Source organism: Misgurnus anguillicaudatus, chromosome 25, assembly GCF_027580225.2.
Source record: "Misgurnus anguillicaudatus chromosome 25, ASM2758022v2, whole genome shotgun sequence".
Classification (NCBI taxonomy): Eukaryota; Metazoa; Chordata; class Actinopteri; order Cypriniformes; family Cobitidae; genus Misgurnus; species Misgurnus anguillicaudatus.
Window position 1 is genome coordinate 33,495,462 of NC_073361.2, and position 15,001 is coordinate 33,510,462.

Sequence of the window (15,001 nt, forward strand, 5' to 3'; positions counted from 1 at the left end):
GTTAAAATCTGCTGAACACAAATAAAGATTCTTTTAAAAATATTAATAACCAAACAAATTTGGGGCACTTCCATAGTATTCGTTTTCGTACTATGGAATGCCTCAAGATCTGCTTTGTTACAAACATTTTTCAAAATATTTTCCTTTGTGTTTTTCAGAACAAATACATTTATTGGGTAAGGTTGAGTAAATGATGAAGAATTTTCAATTTTAAGTGAACTGTCCCTTAAGTCCTTATTCTGTAAAACCATGTACTGTTCTTATTTTAATCTCAAAACGTACAGTATATAATGCATATACTTACATCTTTAAAACTTTTGTCATGAATTATGGTGCCATCAAAACTGAAACACTCTGAAACTCATGGTTTATCTGCATTTTAGATAAATGTGCATAAAAGTTTTTTATACCTATATGAGATCATTAAATAAAATGTCATTAAAATTAAAAATGGTTTAATTAAAATTAATAAGTTCATTATTAATACATTATTATCATCTATATACCTAGTTTAATTATAACAGCCAATAGCTCTGACTTATTTTGCACATATGGATCTTTGTACATTTTGCAGTTTAATCTCTAGAGCAGTGGTTCTCAAACTTTTTCCGAATGAGGCCCCCCTTGTGTACGGTGCATTCCTTCGTGGCCCCCCCAAAGAAACAAAAACTGTTCTAAAGTTTATTTTTTAATTAAACAAAACATTTTAAGTTATACAAAGTAGTGCTGTTGGTAAGTAGCCTTATTTTTATTAGGTTTAATTACACAGAATTCATTATAAATGAATGTATTTTAAAAAATGCCATAAAACTGGGGCCCCCCTGGCACCATCTCGCGGCCCCCCTGGGGGCCCCGGACCCCAGTTTGAAAACCACTGCTCTAGAGAGTATAGCCCTGATGCTGTACTGTTTTTGTTAGTTGTTCTTGATTTCAGTATTTAGCAGCAGATTACATTAGCTTTTCTGTCAGTATTCTGAATGTCTGTGTTCAGATGTTTAATGATGTCTGACATGAAAATGTAATGAAAAGCCATGCCGCTGGTTTCCTGTGGGATTTTAAGGATTTTCGCTGCAGAACATAGTGTCATTGTAAACAGCCTCTGATAGCAGTACACAGTTTCTGTCATTTACTAGTCATTTTCTGTCGATTTCATTGCAAAGAACAAATCTAACCCTAACACATCTTAAAATAAAATTTGCTGTTAAAAATATCAACTTTTTATCTGTGGCCTTTTTTAGAACTTTTATAATAAGTCTGTCATAGTTATTTTATAGTGGTAAGAGTACAATCATTAATTGAAAGAAAAAAGTAAGCGGCATGTTTCATGAGATCACAAGTTCTTTAAATAACCCAATGAATGCCAAATAAACAAACAAGGTGTTTAATTTTAAAAGATGACACAAAGCATATAGGTTTCATTTGTACACTTTATTCTAAAGAACTACAATCCTATAGAAGTCAGAGCTGAAGCTCAGAGTAACACCAAACAAGTATTTCAGAAAATGAGATCTTCACTCTGCATCATGAACTTTCTGAGAGAGAGAGAGAGAGAGAGAAGGAGAAATCAAAGTTAATTCAGCCTTTATGAGTAAGTAAATAATTAGTTGTGTGTAGCATAGATGTAGTTAAGATAACTTACAATGTTTTAGTATGCAGTATACAATGATGACTTACCTTGGATCCTGTATCACGGCTCTTAGCTCTCAGCTTGTTGACCTGAGATTCAGCAATATCAGCCCTCTCCTCTGCTTCATCCAGCTCATGCTGGAGTTTGCGGAACTTGGTCAGATTAGAATTGGCCTGTTCCTCCTAATACAGAAGAAAACAAAACATTTTTGTTGGTAAAAAATTATATGCAGGCTAAGAAACATATTAAAGATTGTACATGGCAAAGAACTCACAGCCTCCTCTGAAGATCTCTTGTAGGACTTGACCTTAAGCTGCAGTTTATCCACCAGGTCCTGAAGACGAGCCAGATTCTTCTTGTCTTCCTCAGTCTGTTAACAGAATTGTGATTTATTTTTATTCATATTGTCTGGGTGGTCTGAGAGTCGCAAAGTTGTATTAAAGAAACATTACCTGGTAGGTGAGCTCCTTGATGCGTCTTTCATATTTACGGATTCCTTTCACAGACTCGCTTGCCTTTTTCTGTTCAATCTCCACCTCGTTTTCCAGCTCTCTCACCTAAACAAAATAAACAATTACAAAAGCAAGGAGTGGTTGCTGTCTATTAAATTCTGTGAGATCCCACAAAAAAATAAAAACGAGTTTCATAACTAACCCTGGCCTCCAGTTTCTGGACCTGCTTCTTGCCACCCTTCATGGCGATCTGCTCAGCTTCATCCAGACGGTGCTGCAGGTCCTTGATGGTCTGCTCCATGTTCTTCTTCATACGCTCCAGATGAGCACTGGTGTCTTGTTCCTTCTTCAGTTCCTCTGCCATCATGGCAGCATCAGTGATGGCCTTCTTGGCTTTTTCTTCAGCATTTCTGCACTCCTGCACTGCCTCCTCAACCTCAGTCTGAAGCTGAGAATTGTCTCCCTCTAGCTTCTTCTTCTGATTTAACAGGCTGGTGTTCTGAAAATTGAGTACATAGATGATTCTGTTTACTAAAAGATGATTTAAAGACATTATGTGTTGGACTACTACGGTTGTGCTGCCATACCTGAGAATGCAGTAGCTGAACCCTCTCACTGACATCCAGCAGTTCCTGCTCAGCCAGTTTTCTTCCTCTCTCAGTCTGTTCCACCAGGGATCTCAGCTCATCCAGTTCAGCTTGAAGCAGATTGTTGCGTCTCTCCACAATAGCAATGTTCTCTTTGAGATCATCGTTACCACGAAGAGCTTCATCCAGGTGAAGTTGGGCATCCTATAAAAAGTACAAATTTTCAAATATGAAAGGACTGCAGAAATGTGTGGAAGCATCATAGTATTTGAAAAGACTCGTTTTACTTTAAGATGTCCATGAAGACCCTTGAGTTGCTTCTGGGCTTCTGCTGCCTGTCTGTTAGCCTGGCTGAGCTGAATCTCCATCTCATTAAGATCTCCCTCCATCTTCTTCTTCACCCTGAGAGCTTCATTTCTGCTGCGGGTCTCTGCTTCAAGTGAGGTCTGCAGAGTTTCCACCACTCTCTGCTGGTTCCTCTTAGCCTGCTCCATCTCTTCATCCTTCTCAGCCAGTTTACGCTCAATTTCAGCTTTGATCTGATTGAACTCCAGTTGGACTCTGAGAATCTTTCCTTCTTCATGCTCAAGGGAGGCCTGACAGATAGATTGACTTAGTAAATGGAAATCATGATTTTGACCTGGTTTAATGCCATTTATTTTCATATTTGATTATTTTGTTAATTATTTTACAAATGCACAAGCTAAACTTAAGAATCACAACCATTTAGGTAACACAAGATACCTCAGCCTCCTCCAGAGCAGCCTGAGTTTCAGTTTTTTCTTGCTCCAACTGTTTACGCATTTTCTCTAGTTCATGAATGTTCTTTCCATTTTCACCAATTTGTTCAGTAAGGTCAGAAATTTCCTCTGTTTTTAATAATCAAGGAATCATAGTTACTAGCTAAAAGCTTAGCCAATATGACACTAATGTGATATAATGCAAAATAGCTCTGTACTGTAAATGGAGGTCATCTTGAAGGTTCTTGTTCTCTCTCTTCATGGTCTCCACATGATCCAGAGACTCCTCATAAGAGTTCTTCAGTTTAAATAGCTCAGTGCTCAGAGATCTGGCTTCCTTCTGGGCACTTTCCAACTCACTCTGAGACTCCTCATATTTCTGCTTCCATTCAGCTAGGACCTGTATAAGTGAATCGAAGGTAGATTGTAAGTATTTTAGGTAATTCTCATTGGAGCCCAGGCTTTATCAATAAAAGTTAAAAGAATAGTCTACCCTTTTGCCATATTAAACTATGTTATTACCTCAACCTAGACTAATTAATACATATCTATCTTTTTTCAATGCGTGCACTGTACAGCGCGTTGTGAATGTGTTAGCATTTAGCCTAGCCCCATTCATTCCTATGGTACCAAAAAAAAGTTTTATTTTTTGGCACCATACTTACTGGTATAACTCCTCATGTAGTCTTTAAATAGGGAAAACATGGAAGTGTTTGGTGGCTTTCCTGTTTGGTACCATAGGAATGAATGGGTCTAGGCTAAATGCTAACACATTCAAGACGCACTGTACAGTGCACGCATTGAAAAAGATAGATATGTATTAATTCGTCTAAGTTGAGGTAATAACATAGTTTAATATGGCAAAAGGGTAAAATATTCCTTTAATTGATTTATGAGGATTTTTTTACCTTGTCAAAGTTTCTTTGCTTCTTGTCCAGAGCAGCAGCAGCAGCATTGGATCTCTCCACATCAACCATGAGATCTTCAATCTCATTCTGCAGCCTGTGCTTGGTCTTCTCCAGAGACGAGCATTTAGCATTGACTGCTTCCACAGCTTCTTCTGCTTCTTGAAGACGCTGAGCAAGTTTTTTCCTAAACAAATGGGTTGGTCAGGAGAAGCATATTTCTAATCTAAATGACATTATGGGTCATTTAGATAAAATAATACAGTTTTTCTTGTTTCATACTTAGCATCCTCAAGCTCCTCTGTCCTCTGGATGGCATCGGTTTCGTACTTTGTTCTCCACTGAGCCACCTCAGAGTTTGCTTTGGAGAGACTACGCTGCAGTTCAGCTTTAGCTTCCTGCTCCTCCTCAAACTGCTCCCTCAGCAGATCAGCATCATGACGAGAAGACTGCACTGCATGGGCCAGGGCATTCTTAGCCTGAAACAATTAAAAATATTGTGTTAACTAGATGTTAAATTGTAATGAGGAGTAGGTTAGAATTGGCTTATTTGATGTAAAAAAATACCTTCACTTCCTCCTCTAGTTGTCTCTTGAGGTCTTCAATCTGCTGAGTATAGGATTGCTTGCCTCTTGTCAGCTGAGAGACCAAAGAATCCTTCTCCTCCAACCGTCTAGAGAGCTCCCCTAGATAGACATATAACCATTACAGAAAGTCATGTACAGTCTTGGGCATTTGTCTAACACTAAACAGAATAATTCATCATTTTAGAATAAGAGCACAAACCATTCTCAGTTTGCAGCTTAGCTTTTTGCATGGTAAAGTCATTAATGTTACGTTGTGCCTCCTCATATTTTGTTCTGTATTCAGACATCTGATCCTCAAGGGTCCTGCACATTTTCTCCAGGTTTCCCTGTTAGTTATTAATCAGAAAAGGTCAGGTCAAAGTGCAGTATGGATAAATTCTAGGTTCAAGAGTCTAAAATAACTGGAAGGAAGAAAAGCAATTACTCACCTTTGCCTTAGCAAGTTGCTCCATGTTTGAGACCACATCATCCAGTTCCAGTCTGAGTTCACTCTTTTCTTTTTCAAGTTTCTGCTTGACTCTCTGAAGGTTGTCAATCTGCTCTCCAAGATCAGCCACACTGTCTGCATGTTTCTTTCTCAGTGTAGCAGCAGTAGCTTCATGATGCAGTGTGGCCTCTTCAAGGTCTCTGCGCAGTTTCTGGAACTCAGCTTCACGTTTCTTGTTCATTTCAATCTGGGCAGCAGTGGCACCACCAGCTTCCTCCAACCTCTCAATGATCTCCTCCAGTTCTCTGGAGAGATCTGCTCTCTGTTTCTCCACCCTGGCACGAGCAGCTCTCTCAGCCTCCAGCTCTTCCTCAAGCTCTTCAATACGAGCCTGGTGGTGTAAAGATAAAAAATTAAAAGCCAGCATTTCAAACTATCTATATTGTTCTCTTACTGTTCGTATAAAGTTTACCTGCAACTCCTTAAGTTTCTTTTGGAGTTGGGCTGCCATTACTTGCTCATCCTCAATCTTGCTATTGAGCTGATTTATTTCAAAATCTTTCCTAAGTTTCAGAATAAATTTGTATCACCATTAATAAGGATTTCAGATTCAACATTGTATGCGTCTATAGTTATGTCACCCTCTGTTTAAAACCCACTTTTTAATTCTCTCTTCCAGCTGTTGTTTGTCATTCTCCAGGTCCATCACATTCTCTTGGGTCAACTTTAAGTCTCCCTCAAGCTTTCTTTTGGCTCTCTCTAGATCCATCCGAAGTTTCTTTTCCTGTTCCAGGGATCCCTCAAGCTGGAAGGACAAGAAGTTGGAAGCTTATTTTACTTTATGTTACGTATAAAACTTTTGAAAGATCAAACCACTCACATCATCAACTTGTTGCTCCAGCTTGGATTTGGCTTTGGTGAGTGTGTTGACTTTGTCTTCCTCACTCTGGAGGTCATCAAGTGCTTGTTGATGGGCCTCTTGAAGAGCTTTCTTCTCTTTGGTTAGCTTAGCGATGATTTCATCTAAAGCCGACATCTCTTCAGTCAGGTTTTTAACCTAAGACAAATGACAGTATGAGGCTTCATCATACACATGACCACTGTGAATACTTTAGATATAAATGAGGTGTGGGTTGAGGTAAACCTTGTTCTCAGTGGCATGTTTCTCTTTCTCCACTTTGGCCAGAGTGAGCTCAAGATCATCAATGTCTTTCTTGAGTTCAGAACATTCATCCTCCAGCTTTCTCTTCTTTGCAGTCAACTCAGCATTCATTTCTTCTTCATCTTCAACTCTCTCTGTCAGCTCTTTGACTTTGGCCTCAAGCTGAATCTTACTCTTAATTAGACCCTCACATCTCTCTTCAGCATCGCAGAGATTATCTTGCTCCTTTTAATTTACAGATATTGAGAGTAGATATGTAAAATGTTTTTATACAGGCAATTAAACTTAATAAAAAGTTTAAAACTCACAGCTTGGACTTGGAGTTGCAGGTCATTCTTCTCTTGGAGAAGAGTAACCATCTTTTCTTCAAGTTCTTTTCTGCGGGCTTCAGATTTGGCATAAGCTTCCTTTAACTTAAGGAATTCTTCCTTCATGTTTGCCATTTCTTTCTCTGCTTCAGCAGATCGTAGCAGTGGTTTGATCTTGAAGTAGAGCTTCATCCAGGGCCAATTCTTGACACCCATGAATGCACGCACATTCCACTGGATCACAAGCAAGGCATCTCTGCAATAGAAGCATATGGTTTATGTTACTGTTGTCTTTTTTCCTCTGCTTTCCGAGGTTTATATTGCCCATCCTCTTACCTGCGATCGACAAGCTTCTGGAATTCAATTCTTGAGAGTATACCACGAGCTCGAGCCTGGATATTTGTGATGATGAGAGCAAGACGGTCATCTCTCATTTCTTCAAGAGTACCCAATAAACCAGCCTTGAAGAACACCTTAAAGGACAAAGATGCTATTTAAGAAGCCTACAGTCACTACTTTGAACGTCCAAACAGCTTTTCAATGTATTACTTACAAGTCACTGTGCATATTAAGGATATCAAGTATTTTAACACTGAAAAATGACACTTACTACTTAATGCAAATACCTTAGTATGTCCAAACTTGTACTGATTATGGTCAATATCTAAAGAGCCCAATAATTTCTCAGCTCCTTTCCTGCTGTCAATGAATGTACCCTCTGGGATGGCAGCGGGATTCAAAATACGATATCTGTTAAAGCAAAATTCTTCAATTGATGTTTCTGATACAATTAACCATGAATTTTATGTGAGTGAATGTACCTCTGTTTGAAATCTCCATACAGGATCCTGTTGGGGAATCCTTTTCTGCAGATTCGGATGCCCTCCAGCACACCATTACAGCGCAGCTGGTGCATGACCAGAGGATTCTCCATCGCCCCAGGAGTCTTTGTCTCATTGGGGATGATGCAGCGCACAAAGTGAGGGTGAGTGGACCTCAAATTAGTCATCAACTTGTTCAGGTTCTCCTGTGAGCAGAATTCATCTAATCATTTTCTCTGAATGGTTTACATTAATGTTTAGCTTTTACATTTAGTGTTTCATAATGCCAAGTGCACGAGTACTTTAACCCTTACCCTATGGAGAGCAGACACAGTTTGGAAAGAAGAACCTTTTTTCTTTTTCTTTTCTTTCTCTTTACCACCACTTTCCTGCGAAACTTTAAAGTAAAAAAAATTCTCTAACATGAAAAGCATAAAGCAATTCGGAATACTAATTTCTGTGTTCAAAAGACTATCTTGGACTATCTGTTTTAAATAGACCCAAAGCTTTTTTCATTATAATCAATTAAAACATTTCTTATAAAATGTGCAAAGTGTTTTGTCTGTATGTAACGCTACAGTGCAGTTTGGACACATCACTAATCTTAGAGAACCCATGTGAGTCTGAAGCAGGTGTAAAATACTGTGGATAAGATTCTGGAAGGTCTTTAAAACTGATCGCAAATCCACTTATATTTAATAGACTTCTCACCCGAATAACGGTTGAAATTTGCTCTTACCCGAATCAGCGCTGGCATAGTTTGCAAACAGGTTAGAAAGTAGTTTCATGGTGGACTTCTGATAAAGGCCAACAACAGTCTCATTCAGAGGATCCTTGTTCTTCACCAGCCAGTTATTGATGTTGTAGTCAACAGTGCCAGCATAGTGAATTAGGGAGAAATGAGCCTCTGGTTTACCCTTGACAATCCTGGGCTTCTGGAAATTGTTTGATTTCCCCAAGTGGTTATCATAAAGCTTAGCTTTAAATGTTTGATCACTGGCTTTGGGGAACATGCACTCCTCTTCAAGGATCGACATGATACCCATGGGCTGTTGAGAATTGGTTGGTTTTGGTGGGTTTATTTAAATAAATACGTAACAATTTGGATATTAAATAATGCTTCAATATTAAATTAGTGCCTTTGACCTTGTACCTTTTCAATAAGATCAATGCAAGCCTGCAAGTCCATGCCAAAGTCGATGAACGTCCATTCAATTCCCTCCTTCTTGTATTCTTCTTGCTCCAGCACAAACATGTGGTGGTTGAAGAACTGCTGCAACTTCTCATTAGTGAAGTTGATGCACAGCTGCTCAAAGGTGTTGAACTGCAAATGGAATAGATTGTGTGATCACAACAGTGCCACTGCATGTGAATGTGAATAACAATAATCAGTTAATATTAGCTTACTTCAAAGATCTCAAATCCAGCAATGTCCAGCACACCAATGAAATACTGGCGAGGCTGCTTGGTGTCCAGGGATTGGTTGATTCTAACAACCATCCAGAGGAACATCCTCTCATACACTGATTTGGAAAGAGCGCCAACGGCATAGTAGACCTGTCCAATAAGAATGATACATAACATCTTGAAAATGTGTTAATGTATTGTGTTTACAGTTAATGGTAATGATGTCATGAAAGCGTAACCACCTGCTGGACATTTTGTCCCTTGGTGACCCACTCATTTCCTACTTTAACTCTTGGATGGCACAAAGACTTGATAAGATCAGCAGAGTTCAGGCCCATCAGATAAGCTGATTTATCAGCATCTGTTGTCAATATTAGAAAGTGGTTGAATGGATCAGCCAGCAACCAATAACTACACGTAACACATGTAGGATTTTATCTTAATACTGACCCTCAGTCCCATCAGCCTCGGCCTGTTCCTCTCTTTGCTTCTGTTTGAACTTCATGTTGCCGTAGTGCATGATGGCACCAGTTAGCTTGTAGATGCTGTTCTTCTCCTCTTGGGTGAAGCCCAACACATCAAAAGCTTCCTAGAGAAAATATACATAGTCTGTTTAAATTCATGACACAATAAAAGCCACATAATCAGTTTTCTTTGTAAACGTACATCAGTGGCCATCAGCTCATCAGCATCATTAATAGAGGCCACTTGTGTTTCTCCTTGGGAGATGAAGGCATAGTCATAGGGGTTTGCTGTGATCAGTAACATCTCTAAAATAGATAACACACAACAATTATAAATCATTTAGTAATGTGCTTTGTTTGTAATGTTATAGATGTTCTACCCAGCACATATTTGTTCACCTAACAGTTCTGGTTTCTTCTGAGACAGGATCTGGTAGAAGATGTGGTAGTCTCTCTCAGCCTTCAGCTGGAAAGTCACACGAGACTTCTCCAGAAGATCTGTCATGCACAGTATTTGCATTAAAAGCATGAATTTATTGCATCCCAAGAAACATGTGTGGATGAAACAGTGCTCTTACAAGTTTCAATATCTGCAGAAGCGAGTTTTCCACTTGCAGCAAAATGGATTCGGATAAATTTGCCCTGTTTGAAAGGATAACCATCAGCAAGTTTACCTCTGACATTAAATCTGTCAATCAGTTTTTACTGCCATTTCATTAACTTACAAATCTGGATGAGTTGTCATTTCTGATGGTCTTGGCATTACCAAAGGCCTCCAGAGCAGGGTTACACTGGATGATTTGATCCTCCAGAGTTCCCTAAAAACAATATTTCCAATAAGTTAAATAAGTGCTTGTTTATGGTGGCAATCAAACAAAAAGGCAGTGTAGTGTTTAAGTCTCTGGTAACCTTTTTGTCAGTTGTTTCTTTCCTTGTAGGACAAGCAGCAATGCTGGCAAAGTACTGAATGACTCTCTTGGTGTTAACAGTCTTTCCTGCACCGGATTCTCCACTTGAGGCAGAAAGGTAAAGGGTTAAACACTACACCAGTTCTCAAACAATAATAATAATGACAATGTAATTATACAATATCACTCAATAGTTAGGCACACCTTCTATGTCTATAAGGATAATGTCCACATTTTAGAATACAAGTAAAGCCAACAAATATTAAAATAACACAGACAGCAGATGACTCCAGCCACTGAGTTGCCGACTTCGGCGCGGATCCGACCTGGAGTCACCTGCAATCTGTGTAATTATCAAAACTGTTAATATTTTAGCTTTTCTCTGTACATTATTTTAATCAAGCACAAAACTTTCATGAAGTACATAAATCAACCACCATAATTATAAACTTGTTAGGATCATGATAAACACACATTCAGTCAAGTTCAAACTATTCACTGTTAGCATAGACTTACGTGATTAGAATAGACTGGTTTTCTCTGTCTGAAAAGGCCAATGTAAGCAATATGAATCAAATTATATTAACATTCACATTCTAATCAGGTTCATAGGTGTTAACAGTGGCGGCCGGTGGCTTCTCTTTTCATGACTTTAAAATATGTTCGCTGCTTCATGTGAACCTAGCCAGCCGCCAATGTAACTTAGACTCACCTGACAGCATGTACTGGTAGGCATTGTCAGATATGGAGAAGATATGAGGAGGAGCTTCACTCCTCTTCTTTCCTCTGTAGGCAACGACAACTTCCTGGTTGTACACTGGCAACCACTTGTAGGGGTTTACAGTGACACAGAAGAGCCCAGAGTAGGTCTGCAAAGAGATACACCGAGGTTTGTGTCCTGCTCATATGTGATCAGATGAACGTGTTCAGTTTTAGACTCGACTCACGTAAATCATCCAGGCTGCGTAACGCTCTTTGAGGTTAAACAGCACAGCGGGTTCATGCAGGAAGGTGAACATCGCCATGTCCTCAATTTTATCAAACTTTGGCGGGTTCTGAGGATGAATATCAGCTTCCTTCACAGTTACTGTCTGTCAGGAACACATATTCAAACATTTACTCGAACCCACATATTCCTCATATGCAATACTATTCACCAGATGAACTTCAACCTACTTTGCCCTTAGAAGTCTCACAGGTGACTTTATCACCATCTCGACTAATAATAGATGCTTTAATGAACTCCTCTTCAGGATCAGGGACGAAGCATTCTTTCTTCATGTCAAAGGGGCGAGTCTGGGCCTCCAGACGCTCAATGTCTGATTTCCTGAGAAACGGAGCAGCGGCTCCAAACTCCGCCATCGCAGCATCCCCCATATTTCACTGCTAATAATGAAAATACTGAATGTATAACATATTTACATTTATGCATTTGGCAGATGCTTTTATCCAAGTGCATTTCAATGTATACATTTTTGTATCCATATATGTGTTTCCTGGATTGATGACTGCTAATGCAACGCTGTACCACTGAGCTACAGGAGCATATTTAAAACTACACATTACTAGATGACGTATGATGATACTGTATCTTATAATCCTATGCATCAAAGCTCCAATATTCTTTCATATATATTTATCAGTTTATCCCAAAAAATATATATATATTTATTTTCAATTTATATGCATGTTGCATTGGGAAAAAAAACGTTTAATGTTACAAACATAACAGGTTTAAAAAGATTAAAATTAAATATATTTCCAACTGCAAAAATATACTTAAAATTTTATATTTTTTACATACTTTTATACTTTGGCCAGGAAAAATATATTTTTTGCCATATGGGTTTTAAAATTAGAAATATATTTGTTGCCCCTGAAATAATATATGAAGGTTAAAACAAAATCTATTTTTAAATTCAAAAATAGATTTATTTTCTACAAAATGTATTTAGCATATATTTAAAACATAATTTGGTCCAGATAACACTTCAGACCTCAGTCAATCATTACACTGTTGTTAATGTTTTCTGATACTGATGCACATTGTAATATTATCTTAAACATTTATTTTAACACATCAAACAAAACATGCATTATCACAATAAACCCCATGTATGAGATACATTGCCTACCTCTGAGATTTACCGCGCCAGATAATATTGCAGACGTCACCCTAAAACCTATGAAGTAAAAAAGTCTGTTATTATCAAAAACAAACCCTTTTAAGCTTCATTTATTTTTGATTAATGAAAATTAATTCTCTGCATTAATCTGTTTATATTTGCCTGTTACCTTTACACGAGCTGTAGGCTTGAGGAAGAGTTTTATTTCACCCTGTGCTTTTCCTCTCTTTTATAAAGCAACTATCTCTCTAAATAAGGGGGCTGGCAGTCTGTTATGCCAAACTGCTGTTGTATTTGGTTGAGCTGAGGTAGTGGGATTAAAGTTTTTCATATGCAGTCATTCACATTGAGGTAAGCAGAAAGCCGTATCACTGCCAGCTGCCATCAAATCATGACTAAATAATCACAACATAAATCACTAAATTATTGCATTGTCATTTATATTTAAATATGTGACCCAGTCTGTAAAAACCCAGCTAAAGTCATTTTGTGTGACTAATGGTTTTTTTTACGTAAAACCATTTTACATCAAGTAATGTACATTCTGTGAAAATATAATTTTGATAATTGACTGAGTAAGGTCATATCAAAGATTGAAATCAAACGCTAATGCTCCAAATCAGAAATGTGTGGAGGCCCATTTCCGCAGCATGGGAAGGGTTGTGCTCTGGTGGATCATAATTATGAGATAAAAAGTTGAATTATGACTTTTAAAGTTTGACTTTTGTCTCATAGTTTTGATTTGCTGGAGCATGATTTTTTTCTTGTGTGGCAGAAATGGGCTTCCATACAAATGCAATTGTGCAATCTGAACAAATCATTTGAGAAGAAACTGAAATGTTTATTTTAGTCATTGTTTTCTCTTTAACCAATTCTTAGATTTACATCATTGTCTGATTAATTTCTGAGCTGAGGTAAGTCAACTTAATAAACTATCTGAACTTGACATTCAACCATTGAGTCAGTTGTCATTTTTTCTCTTAACACACCAACATGCACAGAGTTAATGGCTTGTTTATCTAGCTTAATAACAATAAAAGGCAGTAAATAGTAGATAGTAATTTTAGTATCCATTTTTTCAAATTTTAGTGATTTGTCTCATGTTATCAGAGACAAACAATTCACATCACAGAAGTTTGAAATGTCACAGCTGTTGTGTGCAAACATCACCAGTTGTCTGTCATTGTTAGAGCAGATTTCAGACGGGTTGAAGGTCAATGAAATTAAACAATTGTTTGGTTTACTGACACATGATCGTTCCCACATTTGTCTTTAGGTACAAAGATAACCCTGTGAAATTCCTGGATCTTGACGCCCACAGGTTAAACCGCAGCACCAGTAGCACATCCATTTATGTCACACTTCACTGAAAGATAAATATAAATAAATGAACCCGTGATGACCACCTTTGTTTTATTGCAGCGATGAAAGCATAAAGCATTCCTCGAGAGTCTTACTGTAAGTATACTGTGAATGTTCGCACGATCACAAGACAAGTGAGAGAATCTATCCTCTCCGGAGGTATCGTCTTTCTGAGGGTCAAACCTTTGGCTGCCTTCCCAATCCTGCTGCTTATGTGTACTGTATCTGTTTATAGCATCATTCAGCTTTGACATTTTGACCAGTGCATACATCAAAGATATTAATCATTCATTATGGAAGGACGTTTCGTACCGTTCACCATTTTCTGAATGTTATTATTATAACTCAGTGTTTGCCAACGTGCAACAAGTGTGAGAATTAAAAACAAACCAGGTGAAGACAACCAACAAGCAAAGGTCATACCGTTTAACATGGTGCAAGGCAAGAATCCTACATGGATGATTACTCCTGTGATCAAGTGGATTAACAGTCAAGAGTACAAACTTGTTTAAAGATGATAAAGTGTCTGACCTTGTGATGATTTGACAGTCAAGGGCTGTTATCCAGAATTGTGTATTGGTGTCAAATAAATTAACCAATCTCTGTATACACAAACTGAAGGACCAGAAATATTCATCCAGATAAACATTTTAAGGAACAAATGAGGGGTCGTTAAATTGTTTGAAAATAATGCACACCCAAGGTGGTAATGCGGCACAACGCAAAGTAGAGTTACACCGCAAGTGTGCATTATTTTCAAATAATTCAAAGGACCAGAGTCAATTATTCCTCTTATACCACGGTTACCACAAACATTGCTCTAATAGTTATTTTATGACATATGAAAGGTCAGGTGTGCATTTGTAGAAAAATAATAGGCTGGATCGACTTCATGCGGCGCCGGAAGAAGTCAAACAAGCCTATTTTTTTTCAACCAATCAGAATAAAGCATTCAACAGACCCATGTTACATCATCACATAGTGGGCCAAAAGTAGTGCTGTCAAAAGATTAATTGCGATTATACGCATACAAATTAAAAGTTAATAATATATGTGTGTGCACTGTGTAATTATTTTGTATATACAAATACACGTGCATATATATGTGCATATATTTA

At 38.0% G+C, this 15,001-nt stretch overlaps 1 long non-coding RNA gene across 2 annotated transcripts in view; it reads left to right on the forward strand.

The window, feature by feature from the left end:
• Positions 1 to 7,778, forward strand: part of LOC129426517 (uncharacterized) — a 38,481-nt gene extending 30,703 nt beyond the window's left edge. For both annotated transcript variants that reach the window (XR_008638454.2, XR_012368080.1), the window contains one exon: positions 7,640 to 7,778. This is a non-coding gene — a long non-coding RNA (uncharacterized lncRNA). The remainder of the gene's footprint in view (positions 1 to 7,639) is intronic.
• Positions 7,779 to 15,001: the final 7,223 nt, after the last annotated feature.